We start from the raw sequence: 26,282 nt of genomic DNA, 5'->3' as shown, positions 1-26,282 counted from the left end.
AATGCACTCATCTCAAGCTAAATGTGTGGATAAAAAAATTGTTATCATTCCAATTTTGCACATTTCTGACATTTGTGGTGCAGTATTTGGCCGAGAAAGCATCAAAATACATTTCAAAATGAATATCTTTTAAAATAAAAAATGCATATCTTGAGAGAAAATATGTTGGAAAATGCATATTTCGTAAGAGCACATGTTGAAAAATACACATTTGATTACTAATTTTTGTGCAGATTTTTCTTAAATAAACATTTTCTGCACATGTGATGTCAGGTGTGGGACAGGTAGAGACATGTTTGCCAGTGCACAACTGGGAGCCTTAAAATGTGCTCCTGATTGTACATTTCCAAGGGAGGCTCATTGTCACTATGAATAAGCTGATCTGTGGTGAGAGCACGGCAGCCGTGGGGAACTTGGTTGCACAGTTGATTCCTGCAGAAAGCAGGATTGGCACCATCACCTAGCAGTTGACAAGCAGTGGCATCAAGCCTCATTTGGCTTGGATTTAATTTGGTAGCACTGCTTGCCATGCTGCAAAGGAAAAACCATTTGCCTCACACCACTGCAAGATCACTTGTTATATGGACAAGTTGGGGACATGCCAGTGGGGGGAGGAGTATCAGAACAGAGTGCCGAAGAGGGGAATGTAAGGTATATGTATATGAAAGCCTGGTTTGGCAAATATTTGTCAAAGAAGTGGGTCTCTAAAACAGTGGCCTTGCTCAAATGAAACTGAGTTGAGTAGACTGAGCTTTACCTTTTGGTCCCCACCCCCTGCCTGACGGCCTTTATAATAGTGCAGCCTGCAGCTGATTCCCAGTTCTGAGGTGTTATCTGAACAACGGGAGGCCTTAATTAGCTCAGGATCACTGGACATGGTTAGTCCTTTTCTGTCTTCTCACTTGCGCATATTTTTGCCCTAAGCATCAAGACTTTCAGATGCAAATCTTTCCAGTGCTGTTCTTTTGCTGGCCTGTAGTTCTCCTCCTCTTAAAAAAGAAAGAAAGAGGAAGTCTATAATAAAAATACATTTAGCAGAGCATAGAGACTGTGTTGAGTCTCTCTCTGTGTGTGTATTTAACCTTCATGCTTAATTGTGTAACCCATTATATAGTGTTGATGCTTTGTTCCTAAATTCACTACATGAGGTGCTGTGCATTAAAGTGTATTTATACTTTTTCGGATTAATTAGCTGTGACCTTACGAACTGCTGTCCTTGTTTAATTGGTGTCTCCAAAGCACAGTAATGGCATAAATCATCTGATAATGAGATTCAGAGCTGGTTGCAGACATATATAATAGCATCACATTGATAATAGCAAATGAGATTTGTTGATTCTACATTGGGTTATAGCTAGGGTTGCTACCTCTTTTGGGAGGGGCTTGCTCCCGTGCCTTTAATAGCAGCTCAGAAATTAAGAAGGTAATACCTTGACTCTTTACTTATATCAGTTCCCAGAAAAGTTACATTTGTTGAATTTGTGTCACATGTAGCTCTAAAAGCAGGATTGGAGGGGAGGCGGGAATGCCAATTCTTACTGTAGCAGAGATTATGCACCTAGAAGCAGACGTTTTGTATGGTGGGGACTTGGCTGAAATGTATGAGGGTGCTGAAGTACGAAGCCGCTGCATTCAAATGTAAGAAAGCAATGGCAAATGTCAGGGTCACATGATTCTTCCCCCTTCTCCTACTGCAGTTTCCTAAAGCACTTTGAGTTTCTTGACAAGCCACAGTTTGCTGCTGCATGCAAACGTACTATGCTATGTTATGCTCAGACCACAGTTTGTCACATTTGATTGTGAAGAGTGAAGGAAGAGCAGGAGGAGGGAATAGCTCACCACAGCTCATTCAAACAGTGCCAAGCTATTGTTTGGGATTATATTTTACTTAGAGCAACCAGTGTGGTGTTACAGCAGAAGCACATTCCACAAACCCACGTTGCTGCTGATTACCAGGGCAGGTGCAGGAGAGTGGGGTGTTCAGAGTTGTGTGGACACACCAGTGGAGCCCAATTTGGCACTCCTGCTGGTGTGCCCATTCAGGCTCAACCTTGCCACCACTCTCCTCTGCCTATACCCCATCCATTCAAGTGGGAACAATTCAGTATCCTCCATGGCACCATCCCACTGCGTTGATTGCTCCTGCAATTTGAGTGCAGTCAATAGTTCACATTAAGAAAGGGGGAAATCTTCACATGCTAGATAATTGTATATTTTGGGGTAAGTTAGGATACAGGTATGGAGGGGCACATGATACCTGCTTATTTAGAAATGACTTCTAAAGTTTCAAGCTGGCAGATACATCATAAATCACCAGTTTAGCTTTTGAGTTTGAGATGTTTTAAATGTTCTGTGTTCAACCCCCAGGTTGCCCTTAGCAGTGCTTTGTTTCTAGAACAAAAAAGGTGCTGGTACTCTGGGCAGTTGCCCTGGGTGCAAAATTTTCCCGGGAACAGGGAAAACCAATTACCTTACTTTTCCGTGTATAAGACTAGGGTTTGTTTTTTTACTTTAAAATAATGTTAAAGGGGGGGTAGTCTTATACATGGGTACAATCTCCCCCCATTTTCTTAATTTTGAGTCCCCCAAAATAGGGAGCGTCTTATACATGGGGGTGTGTTATACACAGAAAAATATGGTACATGTAATGCGATTACATGTTTTACCAGCACTTCATTAATATCTTGGTATATAGTTATTACAGGATGCATGGTAATTAAATGCTGCAACGCCATTCCTTTTCCTGTACTCTCAGTACCTGACTATGCATGCCTATTTACACCACAGGGTCATACCATTCAACATTCTGCTGTGATACAGGCTTGCAGCTCCTTCCCCAAGCCCAGGAAGCGTTTGCCCAGCTTAGGGAAGGAGGTGTGATGCTCCGAGATCTCTCCTTCCTCCTTTGTTCCCAAAAGATGGCAATACTGCATAATGTTGCATACAGCTGGAGAAAAACCCACTGGCCCTCAGGTTGCAAAGTGGTTTTCCATCCCTATTTTGAAGATTTAGTTAACGTGAAGAAATTACAGAAACTTATGGCATGTTTGTATATTTTTTTAAACGCATGGGGACTGTATATGTGGGAGCAGGGAAGCAGCCAGGTCCGAATGGCTTTAGGTTTCAGAGCAGTATCAGGTTGCTTAAAAACATGCAAAAAATTTATGGTACATCCCCTCCCCAAGATAGTTATTTGCAGGCCAGCTGCAAAAACTCCCAACCACTAGCTATCAAACTATTCTGCCCAGCCCCCAACCAAACAGGTGAGGTATGTCTGGTCTCTATTAGCCACCCGCCATGAATTCTCATTTAAGCAAGCCTTAGTGGCTGATGTTTCCATTTATTAGTGTATTTCAATGATACGTATACCATAGATTCTTAGATAAATGAACCCAAAAGATGGATAGCTCAGTTGGTTATAGCATGGTGCTGACAATGTCAAGGTTGCAAGTTCAATCCCCGTAAGAGACAGCTGCATATTCCTGCTTTGCAGGGAGTTGGACTAGATAATTCTCAGGGTCCCTTCTAACTCTGAGATAAAGCTTCTACGTGAGGTAACAGATCAGCCAATTGCTGCCTTATAATCAGTCTCATGATTTCAGCATCTCTAACAGGGATGGGGTATCATGGCCCTTCCAGATGTTGTTGGCTACCCAATTCCCTCCACCCCTGGCCATTGGCAATGCTCTCTGGGGCTTCTGGGAGTTGTAGTTCAGCAGTAGCTCGAAGGCCCAGGCTCCCCTACTGCTATATTCTGCTTATCTGATGAAGTTGCTTCCAATGTTTCAGTAATATAATACTAGGGAAAGGGCTAAAGCTCAGTGGTAGAGCATTTGTTTTGCATACAGGAAGCCCCTGGTTCATTCCCTGTCACCTCCAGGTATAGCCAGGAAAGATTCCCTGCTGCCAGTCAGTGCTAACAATACTGGACTAAATGGACCAAAGGTTTGACTCAATACAAGGAAGCTTTGTATGTTTCCCCTGATAAAAAAAGTGGGAAAGTATTTTAAAACATTTCCACAATGTGTAGTGTCTCAGAGTCAGATTGACAGGTGAAAGACCACAAAAGGGCCTTTCAAAAGTAATATAATTTTGAAGTTGTGAAAGCTTTTGCGCACAAAGCCTTTGCAACTACAATTCTGAGGTTTACCAGGCTCCTGGAAACGAATGCATTTTTTTACTTGCAGTTCCATCTTTCAAAATTATCAGTTGTGAACAATTCAGTGGGAGTAGTACAGGATTTCGATCCAAGCTTAGGGCTTTTGTATTCATGTCTATTTTCAGGGCAGCGTTACTGGTATCCATGCCCATGTTCTGGAAAGAAAATAAGGGCTTTGCAACAAAGTGCCTTTTGTTTTCCCGAGAACTAAAACAGCTGCATACAGACCAAACAATAAAAATAAACTCCTGCCGAACTACCTTCTAACACACGGGGGTTCTGGAGAGAGGAAACCAGGGATATTTAGAGGTATAAAGTGACTCATTGTGCTAGCAAAAGAATGTTATAAGGCAAGCCTGTGGCTTGGAGTTGCATCTGTTACCTTTCTAGTCAGTACTGACGGGCATTTAGGAAGGGAAGCAGGGGGCGGGGGCTTAAATTGAATAATGCCTAATACTGACTGCATTGTACTAGACTAACTTGCAGCCCAGTCCACAAGATACATAGACCAAAGAACTTGGATTCAGTCCCAAAGGCATTCACTATTGAATTTTAACCTATAGAGACTGAAAGCAGCATTTCTGTACTTTTTGGTCATTTGCATTGCATTCAACACTGAAAAAACACATTTAAATGTTTTCTATTAACGTATGTTGGCATGCATAACAAAAAGCAATTTATCTTTTTTTTTAAAAAAAGTGTGTGTGTGTGTGTGTGTGTGTGTGTGTGTGTATGTTACAGTCTTGTCTCATGTTTGCCTTTCTGACAGTTTATAGATGCCAGCAATGGATAAGGTTGCTATGTGAAATGGAAAACAATGAAATATGTATTTCTCTTGGTATTCACAGTCTGAAAAGCACATCTGTGTAAAGCGTTCATCTTAAATGGGTGGAAAGGATTCCCCCCCAATAAATGAATCAAAATGTCTCTTAAATTAAGAGGAATACAAAAAATGGCCGTTTTGCTTACACTTTTCTTCCTCTTGTGTCTTTTAGGTCAGTTTCATGAATTCAAAAGAAACTTACCAGTGATTTCTGGGTGCCTGGGCTGGTTTTCTTGTGTATTTGTAAGTACTGATATGTTTTATGACTACTTTGTACCTTACAGGAGGTTCCCCCCCCAATCTTTATGTGCTTTATTTGTAAAAAATAAATAAATAGAAATTAGGTGTTGATGTTCATATTTTGATTAAACAGCTGTGTTTTTCAGCACAAAATGGCTGCTATGGGCAGCAAAAGAAAGAGGTACTAGTGAGTGCCATTGCAAAAAACACAGTGTATTTATAGATATATATTAAAAGGTTACATGCTGATTTTCCGTAGATTTTAGTGTACAACACACATACACGGTTGAAATAAATAGCCTAAAAACTATGGGTGCAATCATACTTGGTCCATGCATGGAACATGCCGTGGAGACCTATTCTCCCTGCCCCCCATGGCATCTTCATGCCTAACCACTGCTGCTTTCTTCACACGCTACATTGCAACCAGACTATTAACTTCAAATTGGGCCCTTCTGTGTCTCGTACGGAAGCACTCAGCTACTGACTCCTCTTCAGGATCTGCATGCTGTGCTGCTCCACCTTTTGCTGAGGGTAGCCTATATCACAGTTATACTGATGCCTCATTGAGAGGTAAGGACTCATTGTCTGCCTCAGCTGCCTAGCAGCAATGTAATAATTAGATGAGCGAAATAGTCCAGGTGCTCAAGCTAAATAAGAGAGTTAGGATTTGATGGAGGTACTTTTAAATTGGTATGTCTGCATTCTGCATAAAGCAGAGATGGGGGAATGTTTGGCCCTCCAGATGTTGTTGGATTACAACTCCCATTGTCCCGGTTTATTGTCCACATTGACTGATGAGGGTTGAAGTTCAACAACGTCTGAAGGGCCGCAGGTTACCCACAGCCAGATGATACCCTTCTCATGAATGTTCTTTACTTACCCTGTTCACAACATGGAATAATTAAGACTGCAATCCTCTGAACATTTCCTTGAGAGTAAGCCCTTTTGAATTCAGACTGCGCAGCATATTTAGAATGTAGAATTCAAATGAAAATCCCATTTTGAAACATGGATCTACATACAGTAGTGAATATTTCCATTCTCTCTTATAATTGGTGTTCGTGTAACTGGGGTGTGTGTGTGAGCAAAACATTTACATGGACACTAGAATTTTCAAAGGGTGCTTCCAGATGGGAAGACAGGTTGTCCAGATACTGCAATTGGGTTGTTGGCAACATTTCATTTAAATTTATCGGAATTCCCTCCCCCCCAAAAAAGAGCAAATCCAGATTAAATTAGGGGTGGAATATGGGATAGCATTTTGATTCCAACAACCTTGTGTGGATGCTGCAAAAAATGACATGCAGGTGGAGCACCCACCTGTCTGGAAGCACCCGAAGTATGAATGCACAGGTTTATATATTAATAACCTGTGGTGTAAAACATTGAATTTGTTCTCAGCTGAAAGAATTGTGAGTATGTTTGTGTGTGTGTTTAATCACATTTGCTTAACCTGGAATGGAAAAACAAACGAGTCCTGAACACTGACCCCTCAAAAAAGGCAAGCTGACTGAGGAAGAAATGTTGACCTATGAAATATCAACCCTGCATTTTTCTACTTGTGGGTTTCATTTTGGTTTTGGTCAAATGAGAAGACATATGTGATCAAGCAAACAGCTTTCAGGTTACAGCGAGCAGGCTGTGTGGTTCATATATCGAATAATGAAGCATTATATGAAACAAGACTGATATTTAGTCTGTGCAAAGTTAACAGCAAAAGTCTAATTGACTTAGGATTTTATCCAAGTGAATTTCTTTAAAACAGCTGAGACCAGAATTTGATGTGTGTCTACTTGGAAGTAAGTCCCCCATATTCAGTTGGGCTTCACTCCAAGTATGCTTTAGGATGGCGGCCTAAGACATATTGATAGGGTCATGACCGGTAGATTCACAAAAACCCCAGTAGAACATCGTTTATGTCCTTGCCTTATGAAAACTAAAGAGGATCTTACACATTACCTCCTCTATTGCCCCATCTACTCGGGCTTTAGAGACACATTGCTGCAAATTATACCCAACTCTATAACCAATCCTGAAGATAGAGTAAAATTCTTGTTAGTTGATGCAAACCCACGTATCACCCACGTGGTAGCGGTTTTTGTGATGAAGGCCATGAAAGCCAGGGAAAGATTTATGGATGACAATGTAAAGACCCCTTCATCGTCTGTTTAACTCGTTGCTTGTTTTCCCTCTCTTTCTATTTTGTGGGATGAAGGCATCTGTCGGCATAGTATTTAATGAATTTTAATATTTTTAACTATTGTTGTGTTGATGTTTGTGTACAGGCATGGTCCTCACAATAAACGGATTTGTTGTTGTTGATAGGGTCATGAAACAAATCTGACATTGCAGCTGATAATCCTTGCTTTGTCATTGAAAGGGTTTATGGTACTGTTTAGGAATTATTTATCAGAAAAAGTCTGCAATGGATTCTGGGCTGATTCACACATGCTTTGCATTACTTGATCTGTCATTCCTTGATTGCTCTAATATTCAGTTGCAAATCCACTTAACTGGAAAGCATTGTCTTAAGTTCTATGAGACAGTATGGAAGTTCTAGTATTTAAGCTGTGCTTTGTCGTTCATGGGGATGCAGGTGGCGCTGTTGCTTAAACCACAGAGCCTAGGACTTGCCGATCAGAAGGTTGGTGGTTCGAATCTCCACGATGGGGTGTGCTCCCGTTGCTCGGTCCCTGCTCCTGCCAACCTAGCAGTTCGAAAGCATGTCAAAGTGCAAGTAGATAAATAGGTACCGCTCCAGCGGGAAGGTAAACGGTGTTTACGTGCGCTGCTCTGGTTCGCCAGAAGTGGCTTAGTCATGCTGGCCACATGACCTGGAAGATGTACACCGGCTCCCTCGGCCAATAAAGCGAGATGAGCACCGCAACCCCAGAGTCGGCCACGACTGGACCTAATGGTCAGGAGTCCCTTTACCTTTACCTTGTCGTTCATGCATACATGTCATCATGAGATTCTGCAGTTGTTAAGGGGTGAATATTGCGCTTGTGAACCAACCTCCACACAATATATTATATGTTGCCTTATTCGGGCATTCATCATCTTCAAGGTTAAATCAACACAAGAGAGAGGAAAGCAGGAATGAGTGGGCTAGCTTTGTGCTTATCCCATTGTTGTCACCTTCCACAACTTGTAGATTTTGATTTTCCAGGGACCCCTTCATGTTTTCACGGGTGTATTCTGTAACATGAAATTCATGGAACAATAGTGCATTTGTGGAGGAATTATATTGAATCACTCACACACCTATCCAATGTATTAGTTGTTCTGTGATGCTTTCCCAATGCTACCACATTATTGCCATCTTGAGGGACACTCTTGCGCTATAGTACAACAAAGAAGCAAAAAAGTGGCAAGATTTCAGCAGGTGGTTATGGGATGTTCACTGATTGGAAGTGAAGCAGTATGGCCATTGCAAAATAAGATGAACTCTTGAATGGGGCTTGTATCACACAAATAAGTAACAAGAAACTGTTTCTCCCAGTGAGTTTACAGAGCCAGTGTGATGCAGTTGTTAAGACTAGGATCAAGGTTAAAGGTAAAGGGACCCCCGACCATTAGGTCCAGTCGTGACCGACTCTGGGATTGTGGTGCTCATCTCACTTTATTGGCCGAGGGAGCCGGCGTACATCTTTTGGGTCATGTGGCCAGCATGACTAAGCCGCTTCTGGCGAACCAGAGCAGTGCATGGAAATGCCATTTACCTTCCCACCGGAGCGGTACCTATTTATCTACTTGCACTTTGACATGCTTTTGAACTGCTATGTTGGCAGGAGCAGGGACCGAGCAACGGGAGCTCACCCCGTCGTGGGGATTCGAACTGCCAACCTTCTGATCGGCAAGTCCTAGGCTCTGTGGTTTAACCCACAGCGCCACCCGCATCCCTAGGATCAAGGTTACCCAGTTTCAAATCCCCACTCAACCACAAAGATCACAAGGTGACCTTAGGCTGAGAAATAGTGACTGCTGCTTCTAACTTGCAAATTGTGCTGCAATTTGTCTGGTCTTTCGCTTCATAGTGTGTGTTTCTTATCTCTGCTTGTTTTTGCTAAGTTGTTTTGTATCCTATCTTTAGAGGCATGGTGTTGGGCAAATACAAACTTTTATTCAAAAGGTACATTTATTGAATGAAGGAGAACTTCTGGAATACTAGTAAATCAAGAGTGAGATAAATTGGTGTGGGGTTTTTTTTTGTATTTTGCAATTACACCATGTTTTATAATATTTTTGCAATTACATAGTATGTATGTTTTTTAATGGTCTAAAAATGAAAGAAGATGTTTGGTCACAGAAATGTCAAATTAGGGGAAACTGGTGGAAAGTATTTTTCAAGATAACATAGCCATGCATTTAGAAGAAAGAGCCTTGTTGAAGAGAGCCAGCATGGCTTCTGCAAGGGCTAGTCCTGATGCATGAACCAGTTAGTTATTTGAGGGTGTCATCAAACATATAGAAAGAGGTGATCTGGTTGATATAGCATACTTGGACTTTCAAAAACTTTGGATAACATGCAGTAACAAATAATTGGTTAAGTAGCAGGAATAAATGGTCAGTCTCCAAATGGAAAAATGGAGGAAGGGTTGTCCCCCAAGGTTTGGTATTGGGACCTGTGCTTTTTAACTTGTTCATAAACAAGCAGTGAGGTGGCAAAGTTTGCTGACAGTACTAAATTGCTCAGGGTTGTTAACAATATATTTTAAAGAGCTCCAAAGGGACCAAAAGGAGTGAATGGGCAGGCCACTCCACTCCCTATTCTTGTGATCTGGGCCTGTTGGCTGCATTCAGCCCCATGCCTCAAGGATGGCCCTGTTCATCCTTGGAAAGGAAAGTGACTGATTCATATACCTTTGTGAGTGAGGGAGTCTTTTTTTTTTTAATAGTCTTATTATTATTATTTAACCTCTGCTGTGGTATAACTTTATACTTTGGCATGATTTTAGAGGAATTCCTGTTAAGGCAAATAAATGGTACAGAACGGACATCTTAAAATCTTTGGTAGTGCAAATCAAGATTTCAGAAAGCTAGGTCAGGAATATATTTGATCAGGGGTCAGCAAACTTTTTCAGCAGGGGCCGGTCCACTGTCCCTGTCAGACCTTATGGGGGGCTGGACTATATTTTGAAAAAAATATGAACAAATTCCTATGCCCCACAAAAAACCCAGAGATGCATTTTAAATAAAAGCACACATTCTACTCATGTAAAAACACCAGGCAGGCCCCACAAATAACCCATAAATGCATTTTAAATAAAAGGACACATTCTACTCACGTAAAAACACACTGATTCCCGGACTGTCCGCAGGCTGGATTTAGAAGGTGATTGGGCCGGATCCAGCCCCTGGGCCTTAGTTTGCCTACCCACGCATTTGATGGTATTTTATGAATTTAATAATTATATACTACTTTCTGTAGGGTAGCCCTTGAATGGAATCTTATTGAGTGAAATTTACTGAACAGGTCAAGATGGTAGATTGTCTAATTCTCCCCCTTTCCCTCTTTGGAGTGTGCATGTAAGTATGTGTGCGCGTGTACACACCCCTCCCAATATTTCAAGGGTGGATTGATTCATCTCCAGATATAAAAACAAAATCACTTAGCGCAAGCCATTCATTCATCATAGAAGATGGTGCAGTAAAAGGTTAACTGCTCAGTGGATGGATGAGATCTACTATAAATAACTGTGCTGTTTAGAGGCCTGGCGATATAAGTTTACGGCAGGTAAAAGAGAGCTTTTACCCACTTAGCACAATGTTTGATAAAGATAGTACTATAAAAACATCTGTGTGTCTGATTGGAAAGAAAATGCAGTTCTTAATGAAACATGTAAAGTACGTGCAATGTGAGAACAGGTGAAAAGGGTGATTTTTATATATATATTTTTAAAAAACAACTTAAATTTAAATCCATGTTACAACAGAACCTGACTATTTCAAATTTAAAACCATGAAGGCAAATTCCAGAACTGTTGTTATGTTTAGCTAAAGTTCTACTCACAGGCTACATTAATTCCACATATGCCAATGGGATTTAAGTAGCCTTTGCCCAGGGTTGCTGCTTTAGACCACAATCCTGCATGCATAGAACAGTTTATGAGCTGTTTCTCATAGAGGTCCAATGGAACCCTCTTGTCTTACACTACTCTCCTTCTGTTCTTACACTACTTTCCTTCTGCAACGTGACATGACTGCAACCCCTAGCCATCCCATGCTTAACATTAGCACACCAAGCATTCTGCTGTTTCTCAGGTCCCTCTATTTTTGCTTCTGCTTCGACTACTCCAGGGCGATGGCTGTAAGGGCCTCAACTCCAAGGGAATCACCTGTCAAAGGACTCAGTGTACCTGGCACAGATATGGTATGTCAGGTGGTAGAAGAAACAGTAGTAATGAGTCCTACAAAAAGCCACTCCACACTCTATTTATGAATGCAGAGAGTTGTGTTTACCAGTTGTAGGTAAAGAAGACAGGAAAGTCAAAGTGGAGCGAGTTATTTTTGGTATGAACATCAGTGGGGAGCAACATACTTTATCAGCTGCAACTGTTCTCTTACTCTGTTTTAATAAGTTGTGTTACTAAGTTGCTATTATTTAAGCCTTGGTGCTCCCTGTTTTACCCCATTGCTCCCTGTTGCTCTTCTGAAATGGGCATGCTGGCTCAGGATACAGAAGTAAAGTGTGCAGAAGACAAAGTAGGAATATAACGCAATGGCTGGGGAGAGAGCCTTCTCTATGGTGGTGTCCCACCTGTGGTTTTTCTGGTGCCTACATTGTTAACTTTTTGCTGGTGAGCAGAGTAGGCCACTTTAAACCCTAGTTTTATTCTGCTTTGACCAACTGTTTAAATTTTGTTTGTTATACTAGTATATTTATATTGTATTTGTATTGTAGATTACCGCATTCTTAAATTTATTTTTTCATTGTTTGAAAGCCGCTCTGGCATACTTTGTTTGAAAGGTGCAGTAAAAACACCTAACTGTACAGAATTCCCATGTATACACAGTAGCAGATTGTGCAGAAACCTGCCCTTTCAGATGTACACAAGCTTTGTCTCTGGAGCTTAAAAGAAGAGTGATTTATCAGTTTTTTTACTTTCATTACCAGGTTTTGATCAGCTTCATGTGGACATGAACCTTTATAGTCAGTTTTGTTTTCTTTATCTGTTAGTTAGAGAAAATTGCTCTATTTCTTTGTTATGCTGTACGTAGTTCCTACAGTAAGACTAAATCAAGGGTTTGCCTCCTCCCCTAGTTCAGCTTGTATTTTTTGATCATCCCCACTTTCACCCCAATCTGTTGGAATTTTAAATTTTTTTTGGGGGGGGGGGGGAGCTTGAAAAACAAACAAAGATACTGCAATTCAGAGAATTATATGCCAAACTATGGAATATGGCAGGTTTGAACTGGTTACAGATTGAACTGATTTGATTTGGGTCATTTGGGTTGGCTATGGAATGTGTGCAAATCTGAAAACGATTCAAAATATTTTGGAATGACAAGCAATCTTCAGTGAGTGGCAATCCCTTTTTTCCTACATTATGAATTTCTTAAAATAAATAAATTGCTTTTGGTAATTCAAGTACATCCAATGTAGATGTAGACATTTGAATTATAAATGGTTTCTTGGTAAAATATCAGACTGTAAATCTTTATCTTATATTTGGTAGGGTAAATAAAAAAATTAGGGAAAATGAAATAATGTGATGGTTCTTTTACACAATAGGGTTATGTAAATTGTTACATCTCTTTTTAGTTCTTTTTGCTTGTCTTTGTAATTTTGTTATAATTAGTTATTCTTTTAGTGATGAAGTGGTGCATTGGCTTGTACCCACACATTTTCTCTAATTTTATTTATAACAAAAATAACAAAAATCGTAGTTTCTTTTTAATGTTTAATGCTTTTTCAGCTTAAAACAAGATAGGGGAGAATATAATAAATACATATATACAGACATTATATCATTACATAATGCAAACAAGATGTAACAAACATGTTAACATGTCTAAGGAAACAAAAAAAAAAATTATATAGCCCACATATACAGATGCTCATAGTTTTTCTCTTCTAAATTTTGTTGACTTGCAACTTCAAAGTTAGCCTGAAATACATTTCAAATCCCATATTACTTAACATCGATGGTTCTTTGGGTAGCTATGTAAAGATACAAGTGCACACAATTTACTTTTAGGGAATCTACTTTACTTTATTCAGAATGGCCATATCCCATAATTTTACAACATATTCTATGATCAATACTTTATGTAAACAATTCGAGCTGCCACACTCATATAAAATAGGCCATCTATTATCTAAAATGCATACCTGACTTGGATACCTTAAGGATGCCTTCTATCATATCAACCTGCATGGGAATTCAGACCTTCCACAGAGGCCTTTCTCGAGAGTTGCAAAACTGAAGGGGGTGCCAAAAAGGGAGAGGACTTTTTCATGAGTGCTTCCAAGATTTTGGAATTCCCTCTCCAGGGAAATTCGTCTGGCACCTACAGTGTTCTTTTTTAGGTGCCAGGTTAAAAGTGTGTGTGTGTGTGTGTGTGTGTAATCAGCCAATTTAATTGAAATGATTTTTTAGCTCTAAGGGGAAAGCAGTGTATTTTAAACACTGGAGCTGAATTAATCCAGTCCGCTGAATTTGGAATGTGTGAAGGTTTGTGTTTTATAGGATCTAGTTATTGTTTCTCATTAAGAATTGTGTTTATTGCTGCTACAATTTATTTCCAAAATCTCATCACTTGTTTACCATGCTAGCAATGCTGATAAAAATCTCTTTGCTGTTTGTCATGTTTCCAGCTATTTTCAGAACAATCCTGCTGCATCTTTGAAGCTTTTACTAGAGTCATATACTGTATCATCAAAAGTGGCTTCTTGACTTTTTCAAGTCTCTTAAACTGAGTAATCCTATTTTATACAGTTTGTCTTCCCACCTGCCTTTGCCTTATGTTCAATATTCACTGTTGGATAGGGCACTATTTAAGTTAATTGCAAAATTTTGTGTCCTCTGTACCTAACAGTATGGATGCACTTGGCTACCATTGAAGAAGTTAAACCCAGTCCCCCCCTCTATATTCTAGAGTGAGATTGTTCCAAAAAGAAGCCATTTATAGTATCAGTAAGCTGCTTCTCCAAACCATGTACAGATGTGTCATTCAGCCAGTTAATATCGGGGTTGTTGAAATCATCCATTATTATTTTTTTCTCTGGCAGATTTTGCCACTTCATTAATATCTTTCAACATACTGAGTTGCTTGGCTGCTTCTTCTTTTACATGGCTTATATCATATCATGCCATCACAGCACATTCTGCAGTTTCAAGTTAATTGCTCAATTAACAGCGGTATTCATAAAGTGCTAGGAAAATTCCACAACTAATGATTTGGACAATTTCAAAATAGGTTGGTATTTCATAGTTTTAAATGTCAGGCATGCCAGTATATGCAGGCGCAGGATCATCTAAGCTTTGAACTCTTATGTAGGTATAGAGGCTAGAATTTGTGAGGGGAGTTTTTTAGCACCACCCCTTCCTTGTATTGGGGAGTTCTGCGGCCACCTTTTTAACCTCCTGGATTCCTGGGGAACAAAATTAAAAATATAAATTGACTCCTCAGTTGTTTATGGTTGTGTTTTACTAGAATGAAAGAATAAGCTACATTAATAGGCTTTTGTAATCTACCATCTTAGTCTTGGTGAGCTTTGTGATGGTTTCTTGTCAGTGCTTTTGACTGGATACTTGAATGTATGAGAACCATTGTTTATAAATCTCTTGCATTCTTTTTTTGCATTTGCCACATTGCCTGGATATTGGAGATAGCGGATAGCCAGTGTGGTGTAGTGGTTAAGAGCGGTAGTCACGTAATCTGGGGAACCGGGTTCGCGTCTCCGCTCCTCCACATGCAGCTGCTGGGTGACCTTGGGCCAGTCACACTTCTTTGAAGTCTCTCAGCCCCACTCACCTCACAGAGTGTTTGTTGTGGGGGAGGAAGGGAAAGGAGATTGTTAGCCGCTTTGAGACTCCTGAAGGGGAGTGAAAGGCGGGATATCAAATCCAAACTCTTCTCTTCTTCATTATTCAGCCACAACATACCATTTTACTGGAGGAAAAAGACACCCCCCCCCCCGCCTTGGGGATATGACAATTGTGCCTGTAGATTCTTTGCTGAATCTAAAAACATTTTCATAAGTACCACAAAGGAATAGGGTAGAGGGCATAGACACACAGCTCTAAAAAAAGGTAAATTACCTGTAATGTTAATGCTTCCGTACAAATTATCACTGAAAGACACTTAATACTGGTGATAATCTGAAGTAAGCAAAAATAAAACAACAGTCCAGAAACATTGTGTGATCTAGCCAAACATAAGCACATTTAGTAAAAGGTAAAGGTAAGCCCCAAATGAACACAGTGAGTCTTACTTCTGGTTAAACTAGCACAGGATTGGGATTGGTAATACCTGGTGTTTGTAATTTGAAGTATCTGCTTGAGTCCAGGTAACTGGAATTACACCTGTGTTTAAGGATTACATGTGTCTCTAAACAATGTTTTGCTAGGAAGGTGTTAATCATCAGGCTCAGGAAAGTAATAATAATATGTGTAAAATGCTAGTTGCTGCAGTGATATTCAGGTCGTGTTCTCAGGACTGTTTTTGTAATCTCATAGATACCTCAAGGACAACACAATTTACATGCTCTAACAAAAAAGGAAAAGAGAAAAAAAAATTATATTATCCCTTTTGGGCATGCAACAAACTACCATTAACATTTTTTCATCGGTATTCTTTTTAGAGTTTTCTAAACTGAACACTACAATGCTAACAGCTTATTTTTATAAAGAGGTTATTACAGTACTTTCACATCTTTATAGTACTGTAGTAAAGCTGAATTTACTACTATAGTGAAGGTAGAGTGAGGCTAAAGCCAGAGTCAACATAAAAATGATTCAACACCCTTTGCAGATAGGGCGGGGGAAAGACCTTCTTGACTTGAGATCTGATACTGTACATAGCTAGAGGGCAGTTGTTTAAGGGTTGCCAATAAAATGTGCACACCACTGACAACAGCTGCTTTCTTATTGGTTCAGCATTGAATACTGAAATGTGAGGGATGCCTTTTCTTCTCTGTAAATACTTGATTAACATCAAATGTTTAATAAGAGTCACATGCACAAATGGAAAAGAGAAACCATCCTCAAGATTAAGTGTCTGAGACTGGCTGGGAACAAATCCAAATACCTGATTTTGTACTGTTGTGCCTACAAATTACTCTTTTAAGTATTGTGGTGTAAAACCTTTAAGGTGCTCCTTTTAATTTGAGCTTGCTGACGAGGAAATATAGATTTGTTTACGTGTATGGAATTAAAGTAAACTTGTGCACTGGGAATTGGCAAATCACGTTGAGACCAATCCAGTGCGGAAATTGATCTTATTATACTGCATGGGGATGATGCCTGATCCTCTCTAATATGTGAGGGCAGCACATGACACAAGCAAGGACTTGTCACAATATATTTGTCAGAATTTTTTTCCCTTCCTAGAGTAAGAGAGAAAAAGTAGAGAAAAAACTGGGCACTGTGCTGAATTATTTGGCTTGGGTGGAAGCTGTGTTCACCTCTGTTTGCGCACACTTCTTCTGCATGTTCTGTTGCAGCCTTCCGTAACCACATGTCCCATTATCCTTGACCATTGGCCAGGGTGGCTGGTGAAGGTGGGAGTTGGAGCCCACCACATCCGGGAACTCAAGCCTGGGGAAGGCTGTTCTAGCATATTCCATACCAAGTAACTTGCATCATACACTTGCATTCAGAATTATGTAAGGGAGCATGGTCCCACTCTATTCTGCCTTGGTCAGACCACACCACTGTCCAGTTCTATGCAACACAATTTAAGAAGGTTATTGACAAGCTGGAACGTGTGCAGAGGAGGGCAACCAAGATGATCAAGGGTCTGGAAACCAAGCCAAATAAGAAGTGCTTGAAGGAGCTGTGTATGTTTAGCCTGGAAAAGAGGAGAGTGAGAGGGGATATGATACATGGGCTGTTACATGGAGGATGGAGCAAGCTTGTTTTCTCCTGCTCTGGAGGCTAGGACTTTGAACCAATAGATTCAAGTTACAAGAAAGGAGATTCCGACTAAACATCAGGAAGAACTTCCTCCCAGTAAAGCTGTTCAACAATAGAACCGACTCCCACAAGAGGTGGTGGACTCTCTTTCCTTGGAGGTTTATAAGCATGGGTTGGAGGTCCACCCGACATATATGACCTAGTTGAGATTCCTGCATTGTAGGGGGTTGGACTAGATGACCGTTGGTATCCCTTCTAACTCTACAATTCTGATTCTCAGCCCCTAAAAGGACTGTTCCTTTTCAGGGATCCAGGCAGTCTGGGATAGGATCCTTGTACTGCTGTTTCCTTGTACTTCTTTCCTTTACTTCTAAAACCTTCTGTTGCTGCACAATATAAAACATTCAAAGGGCTGGAGACTGACTGCCCATCCCAAACCTGAGTGATTTATTGCTATATATGCAAAATTTTCTTGAGAAAGGGAAAATGTACCCCTTTTCTTTCCTCCCTCCTGAAAAGCTCCGTACTATGGGAAGGGGGTGTTTAATGCTGTGCATACCCAATTGTTATACCTGATTCCCTTACTATAAACCCCAATGGGCTCAAGCAAGCCAATTCCCTGTCCCTACTCCCACTTGAATGGATATGTCCAATATTCTGGTAGTCCTGGAAATGAAAGGTCCTTGTCACCCTGGTTTTTTATTATTAAAAAGTTGTATTTTAATATAAATACTTCCCCTGAGCACAGAAAAACTAGTACTATATTTTTGAAAGGCACTATTGCACTTCCAAACTGATAGGTAAGGACTATCCAAGTTAGGTATTAAAAGAAAATTAACCACTACTGCTGCTGCTGCTGCTGCTGCTGCTGCTGCTACTTTTGTTATTGGTTCAGAAGCCTTTTGAAACTCTTTATTGTTCTTGTCTAGGAAGACAATAAGATTTTTGAGACAGTTTTATTTTTTAAATATAAGATTTCCACTCATAAGAAAAGTTCAGGTTGAAACTGAATAAATAAGTCTGCCAATTTCCCAAGGGTGAGACCACTGCTTTCCCATGCCTCTTCTTAGCTACAATGACAATGACACTTTGATAGACAAGGTTACCTATTCTGACATAACAGACCTTTTGCTGCTTAGCTGGCTTTTGTTACTGAGGCTTAGCCTTATGAAATTTATTAAAATTTAAATGGTATTATGAGTGCTATCATTGTACAAATGAGTGCTTAATTGTCTCTTTTTCTTCTGAGAGTGCCAGCAATGACTTCGTAGATTAAAATCACCTTTGTGAGAATATCAGCATTTATCCAGTAACCACTGAAAAAACAAGGGAAGTGTTTGTTCAGTTTCTGCTAGCAGCAACCTATTGCCTGTGCAGTTTGTGGAGTGCCTCTCCATCATCTTCAGAGGGGGAAAAGAGTGGCCTGTAGGCTAAAGAAGAATAAAGTCTTGAGTGTCTGAGAGATAGAGACTCTAGACAAGTGAACATTTTCTCAGGAAACTCCAGTCTGCCATTATATTAACAAGGAAGTGTTTAAAAAGGTTTTAGGGACATATTAGATGGAAGAGACAAATAGCTATTCTGTTCTTGAGCAAGCTCTAGTGAAAGTGCTGAATAATGAATTAGAGCAGTTGTGATGAATCTGCAGACAAGAAACCTTCGACTTTCTCCTCTCCCCCCCCTCCCCCGGCGTGCCTTTGCTCTCCTATGACTTTTCAGGTCCAGTGGACAAGCTCAAGCAGTTTCCTCCCCTTTGAAAGGATTTAGCCTAAGAATTGGCCTTCTGCCACATTTAATCTCTCTCTCATTCTTGGGAGGCAAGAGCTTTGCTGCAGGATGAGTAGCAAACAAGGAGAATATATCAAGACTAGGAGAGATGGTACAGTACAAGGAGGGGCAGCCACACACATAAATTCAACAAGATACACACAAAATAATATTGGCCAAGTTCCAAAGATATGTGAAAAGGGAGGGGATGGTTTTCCTCAAATAGTTGCCCCCACCACCACCATGCCACATGCAGTTGTGTAGCATTTATGTAATTACATAAATGGGTGTGGTGGTTGTGGCAGTTTTTTAAAAAAAATTATTTAGCAGGATGGGATGGCTATCCCATAGGCTTGTGTGTGCTAGTGACCCTTCAGTTTGATGTTTATCAGATCAACAATCATGTTTATTACACTCAAGTTTCCTTTATATCCTCTTGATACAGTTAAGGCTGAATAATGAGACCAGGTGATTGACTGACCTGGCAGAAGTGGTGACAGAATCCATCAAATAAAAAGGAAAGTAAACTAACTAAAATAACTAATATTCAACCTAGTGAGAAATGCTTAGTGCTCTGGGCTACCAGAAATATCTGTTGCTGGCTGCTTGCTTAGAATACTTAAAATGAGAGATACAAGGTATTCTAGGTGCATCTTTACATTACTTTACTTATTCCTCCTGTGCTTAAAGCAGCCTTTGCCAACCTGATTTCCTCCAGATGTTTTGGACTATAACTCTCATTGCTGTCTCTGTGGCTGATGGGAGTTGTAGTTAAACATCTGGAGGGTGATTGGTGAAGGCTGGCTTAAACTTCCAACAGTTGCCTGAAAAGAAAAACAAAACCTAGTAGCAATTTCCCACGGATGAGAACAGCAGGGTGCCATATACATCATCTACCAGTTATGATGTCCCACATGCAAAATCCACCAGTTTTATGCATTTGCACAAATGAATTAAGTAGAATAATGAAAGTTATTCACAGCATATGGTTCATATTTTTATTTCAGTTTGCATTTAGCCTATGGCATGCTAGAAAGACAATAGTTTGGCAGCTGGCTCCTGGTTTTATAATGGGGTTTTTTTCCATGCCAAGGTAAATCTGTGCTTATGATGTAACCTCTACCATCTAAACAAAGTCTCATGTTTATGCAGATTTCCAGATTGGCACTGATGTACCCTGAAGCCCAGTCACATCAAGAGTGGAATGTGGACAGCCCCATGTGTCAGTCCTGTGTTAACAGGAACACCCTGTGCTTGTTTGTTTGACAGGAATATATTCTTGTTTAATGCTGAATATGTAGATCTTGCTGGCATTGTGGGTGATGTACATCACAATGATCTTATTTTCAGTTATTGATTCTGAGTTGCTGTCTGCTTGTTATTCTTTTATTATTTGAATTAGACAGATTTGGAAACTGGATGAGAGAAAGGTCAGATAAGTGATTTTAGTACTTATAATAACGCAACTTCCTAATGTGTGTGTAATCTGAAGTGTAGCCTTCTTTTGTTGCACAAATGAGTTTCATGTTTAACCAGCTTTGCCATACTGTTGGATCGGTGATAGGTATAGTAAACAAGCAAAATGTCTTTCATTGTGGCAGTGGGATCTTTGTGGTAGCTAGCCTTGTGTCCTATGGACTTTAAGGGCAAATTTTGCTGTCACTGCAACAATGTCCTCCAACATACCACATGATTTTTCCCACATTGAAAACCAACCACATTAAAATGGATTGTTTTATTCAAATAATAAAATTGATGAGACAGGTAACATTGGCCTGTCTGTTGTGTCCTTCCAAGTTCCTTATGTAGCATCAGAACTCTTTCAATGATTTGGGGTGGGGTGGAAGTGGGGCAAAATTGCTGCATGCTAGCAGTGGATAACCTTTTTCAGCCAGAGGGCCACATTCACTTGTGGGTGCAGCTAGGGTCAGAAATAGGAAGCACAACAGATGTGACTCCTTTTTTTTTGCATGGTAGGGTACATTGAAGCCGCTCTTCACCCCCCCCCACACACACCCTACCCCTCTATCTTCCATCCATGCTACCAAGAAGCATTATCACAGTTCAAAAGACATATTTCAACCTGGCTAAAACACTTGAGGGAGAGCACAGAGCAGGGCCAGTGAGGTGTGTCACATGGTGAAGGGGAATAACAGCAGGAGGACATAGCCTGGGGAGAGCCCAAAGCCCAAATAGAAAGGGTCAGAAGGCCAAATTTGACATCTGGATCTGTGGTTCTTAATGTCTGCTGTCTTCTGACAGAATTCCATTCCCTCTTCAGGGAAAGAATTGCATTTTCAACAGTTTAAACTTAATGTTGTGCATATGAACAACTGTTTAAACTTAGTGTTGTGCATATGAGATGGACTGGAGATCTTCTCAGGCTTCTTATGTACACTGGTGGAGGAGGTGAGGTCTCAGGTTAGATGTTGTAGTTCTGTGGGTTTTTATTTCTAGGGACAGTTGAAGGCAGCGATGCTTCCGAACCACAGGAAAGATGGGTAGAACACACATGACAAACAGCTCAGTGAGCATTACAAGACAGAGGATACAGTACAATTTTAGAGCCTATTTCATGGTGACGATGGCAGCAAAGAGGGACTATTTTTATACCACCATTGCATCTGCTCATTGCCATCCAGCAGAGCTTTTTTCATTTGCATTTCTAGAACAGTTTGCTGGAACCCTTGGTAGCCCATTGTGATATATTTACACAGCATTTGGCAGATAAAAATGCTTGCATCTGCTCCAACTTGGATGCTAGTTTGTTTCAGTACAGTTCTTTGCTCCTCCGTGTACTTTTGCTTGGATGATTTTCAGTTGTTGTGGTCTGAGGAATGGATAGGATGTTGGAGAAATGTGGTGTACCACTTGTGTACTCAACTTTTGTTCTTCTTGGCTAAAGGGAGTGACCAGCTGGGCCCAAGAGGTGGTCAGTTCTTCTTTGGAAGAGGGGGTGGTCAGAGCTGCCTTGAAGGAGGTAGCTGTCAAAGCTACTCCTTAAGAAGCGTCCCCTGGACTCTACTGATTTTTCCAAATATTGTCCCATTTGTAACCTTCCCTTTTAGTGCTTGAATGAGCATTGGTAGCCCAACTCCAGACATCCCCAAATAAAGAAAGATTATCTGGATCCATTTCAGTCTGGTTTTTGGAACTGAAATTGTACAGCTTTGGCTGTCTTGATGAACGATCTTAGCTGCAAAAGAAACAATGGAGTGTTTTTAATATCATTGACCATCATATCCTTGTTTCCATGCTCCAGTGGTTCTGTTCTTACCTTGCTCATTGATTCTAGAGGTAGTGTTGGAAGACTAGTCTTTTTGTACTTCCTGAAACAGGCATATCTTGCTACAGTTTTACATGCTATAATAACCTCTAAGTTGCACTAGTGTTATATATGACCTATGAATAGCATTCAGAAAATGTATCCAGTTCAAAATACTGTGGCAGTTTATCCTGATTTGCTTGTGAGTTGTTTATACATCCTCCAATTAGTTCATTCCATACTTTTTAATGCATTTTCTAACTGGGATTTTAATTCGTTCTTATTTATTGAACAGTTATCCTGATTTGCTTGCAGGGTGTTTCTACATCTTAAAGTGCATTTGTTGCGCTATGGCAGTAGAAAGCTTTAATACTCTTTAATTGCGCAAATCTAAATTTACAGTATATACTTGAACCCCTCTTGCAAAATAGTGGCAGTCTGGAGGCGCCCCAAGTACAATTCATAGTGCTTCTCTTGTCATTGAAAAGTCTGGGTAACTTGGGGACTGGTATGTTTGTTGGATTCCTACTTTACTGGTGTCTCAGAAGCTACTGAAAGCCTTCATAATCTGCCTAGGTGAATAAAAATATTTGCCAGCCTTTAATTTTTATCAGTAGCACTGAGAAATAGGATGTTTTTGATGATGTTTTTTATTTTTTCTCTCTTAGTCTTGTTTCATTGATTGGTTATGACTGATGGTTTAAAAATCTGATTGTAAGGTGCCTTGGGGCCTAGAATCATCAAAATGGCAGGAATTCCTATGGGGACAATGACACACTTTCCCCTGCCCCAGTGACCCCAGGCATCGAGAATTAAGCCAATTGCTATCTGAAAAGTCCTGTGCCTACATTTCCACAGCCCCATTCTGGATTCCTTTATTTAGGAACTTGGGAAGCAGCTTTATACTGAGTCAGACCATTGCTCCATGCAATGCAGCATTACCTGCACTGACTGGCAGTGGCTCAGTATCATTACTAATAGGAGTCTTTCCCAGCCATGCCTAGGGATGCTATGGATAGAACCTGGGATCTATTGCAAACAGCGCATGTACCATCTAGTTGCTATAGCCTATCAGAAGGCAGTGAGATGGAAAATACATCTCTGCATCTTGAGTACTCCAGCTATACATTATTTATGATGGAAGGTGAATGCCAAGGGCCAAATTGTTAGTTCTCTCATGAGATGGACATTGATTGTATTTGAAATAGCATTAGGAATAGTTAAATAAGTTGTGAATAAGTGACCAGACCTATAGTTTAGTCATATTGCATATGAGTCTCATGAATGGTACAGTATAGAATTTCATGCCGTCACATTTTGTTTCTATTTTAGATTGTTTGGCACAATTCTAAAATTATGTTGATCTATAATATTTTAAATGGAATATCTTTATGTACTTTAAAAGATTATTAAAAAAGAAAGATAAATAATGACACCCATTTTTTCCTGAAAGGCAAAGGGCAGCTATCCCAGAAGCATTACAGTTCCAAGAACTCTTATGTAGTAACCCGACTGAGTTCAATGACAAATCTCAAGAATGAATTATTTGAAGGCTTGGAATTTATTTATTTTATAAATAACATATATTTTACAAAGTTTGTTTGTTATACATTTGTACATCCCTTAAGATATTTCAGCCAATATTTTCATGATGGTTCCTGATATCAAGCAGCAGGTTTTCATCTCTGTCTGGATATAGCTGGACATGATGGCAGACTGAACCTTTCAAAACTGCACCAGTTTTAACCACTGATTTCAAAGCTTCACAGATTTTTTGGTTTCTTAGAATGCTAGGTATGAGGCTGCTAACATAACATCTATGCAATAAATAGATTTATTAAGGCAACCTGTGCATACTTACTCCAGAGCAATCGTATTTTGAGCCTTTGATTAAGTGGGACAGTAGCAGAACCTCTTACTGTTCTTGTTAATAATTGCTTTGATTGTACATTTGTACATGAATCTCCCTATATAAATGATGGTAAATAAAAGCTGTATTTCATGTAATTCCATAGGCTCCATTTTAACGTGTTTAAAACTATCCCCTTGAAGACTGGCTAAATGCTGATCCTTCTTTCCTTGTAATCGCCTGATAGTTTATAAACTGTCCCCTTCTCCATCTGCAGAAATATGTCCTCTTGTAGGAGAGGGATTTCTATAAAGCTTTCTGAGAGGAAAGAAACATGCCAATTAACAATATTTTCCATTGGCCAATCTCCAGAATAAGACTGTTGTTACAGTTCTTGGTGCAGTTTCCTTTTTTATGTTAATGGTTTCTTTCTTTCTTAACTAAATTGCTATGTAGCTGGCAAATAATTGAAAATAGACCACTCTTAAAATAATAATTTTGCTAACTGGAAAAATTTGTTCATTTCTGTTATGCTGCTTTATTGCATGTGTTTTTTCCCAGGCAGCTCTCCGGACAGTAATTTTTATGCCATTCCTTTAAAATAACTTGCAAGTCTTGCAGGGCCTTTTTAGGCATTCAGTGCTGTTCTCTGCTGAAAGGGCAACAGAGTTGGGATATGTCATAATTTTGTTGATTAATTGGACCATTATTTTGGCTGTGTTATTTGTCTGTATTGGACTTTATTTCTCTCTTGTACTATTTTTAATAACTCCTTCAGACAGAATTCCAAGAATGTAGGAGAAGCATGGAAGGAAGGTGGGAATGAATTGCATTGCAGTCATATGTTCAGTTAACAGGAAACAATGCATATCTTTTTTGTAAATAATAACCAAGTGGAAGTGTGACAGGAAATACATATTTCGTCTATTGGTCATTCATAAATAGCATGCGGAGAAGCCAGAATGATTCCTTATCTCGCCAAATGGTTAGAGTATTTAAATGACCCACATAGGACATTTAGGAAATACCTGTTCTGGTTGTATGATACCTTTTGAGATGCACAGTCCTATCAAATCACCATAGATGCTGAACCTTCATAGAACTATACTTTTTAAAAAATGACTCAATATGAATCATAGTAACTTTAGCTATACAGGAATAAAACTATATTTTCTCAATATTCACACAGAAGATTTTCAGTTCTCTTCCATCTTAAAAATCTCCCTGCATGCATAAACTTTTCAATTAAGGAGAACATAAGGCAATATAGTTTGTGCCTCATGTGCTAGCTTCCCAGAAGAAAGGAGATATTGGTGTGGTAAGCACGCAGGTCAGCTTTCCTTTGCTCTCCTCCTGAACATAAAAAATTATTAGGGTTTTTTTCTCCCAAAACTGAGGTAGGTGGGTGTGGGTGTGAGAGAGAGAGAGGCCGGAGGTGGTTTGGGCATGATAAAAGTTTTGAAATCCCTCAACCCTTTTTCATGCTTTCCTCCACATTTGCACCTGTTTCTTTCCCTGTTTTGCAAATTTATCGGCATTATCAGGGACCTCCTCCCAAAGCAATTCGACCAGGGATAATGTAAGTAGCATGTGGACCTAAGGGGGGAAAAGTCAAAGTAAAAGCAAAATTTCTTGCCCTTGCTCAAAATGGGTGAACATTTTTAGTCCCCCATCAGTAAAACAAGATTAAGAGAAAGGTCCATTTGATGGGCTGTTTTGCTATCTGCAAAATAATCCTGTTTTCTTTCATTCCTCTAAAGCAGGGAGTGTGGGGGTATTGTTTTTGTTTGTTAATATGCTATATATTTTTGTGTTTTTATATTGTAAACTGTCCTGGGATCTTCAGATAAAGGGTGGTATATTAATTTAATTAATTAATTAATTGACTGGTTGATTAACGGGATAAGCACAGTGTTACACAGCAGAATTCCAAAGAGCGAGAATTCAGACCTGGCAATTTTGATTGCATTTCTACCAAAGTTATCAATCCTTAAAAAACAATCAGAATGACAAACAGTAAGTTCAACCTGAATATAAAATCAAGTACCAGCATGTGAACTAAATCAAATGGTTGTTCTGACTGCAGACCCTTC

At 39.8% G+C, this 26,282-nt stretch overlaps 1 protein-coding gene across 11 annotated transcripts in view; it reads left to right on the top strand.

Moving 5' to 3' along the window:
* The window catches only part of SOX6 (SRY-box transcription factor 6), a 449,606-nt gene that overhangs the window by 87,664 nt on the left and 335,660 nt on the right, over nt 1–26,282 (top strand). For 10 of the 11 annotated variants that reach the window (XM_081204706.1, XM_081204709.1, XM_081204708.1 and 7 more), the window contains one exon: nt 5,155–5,239. The gene's annotated coding sequence lies outside the window, so the exon portion shown is untranslated. The remainder of the gene's footprint in view (nt 1–5,154; nt 5,240–26,282) is intronic. The other variant, XM_081204712.1, reaches the window with a different exon arrangement.

Source organism: Podarcis bocagei (genome assembly GCF_964188305.1).
Source record: "Podarcis bocagei genome assembly, chromosome: 1".
NCBI classification, from domain to species: Eukaryota; Metazoa; Chordata; class Lepidosauria; order Squamata; family Lacertidae; genus Podarcis; species Podarcis bocagei.
Note: the sequence above shows the minus strand (reverse complement) of the source record. Positions and strands in the feature narration are given on the sequence as shown.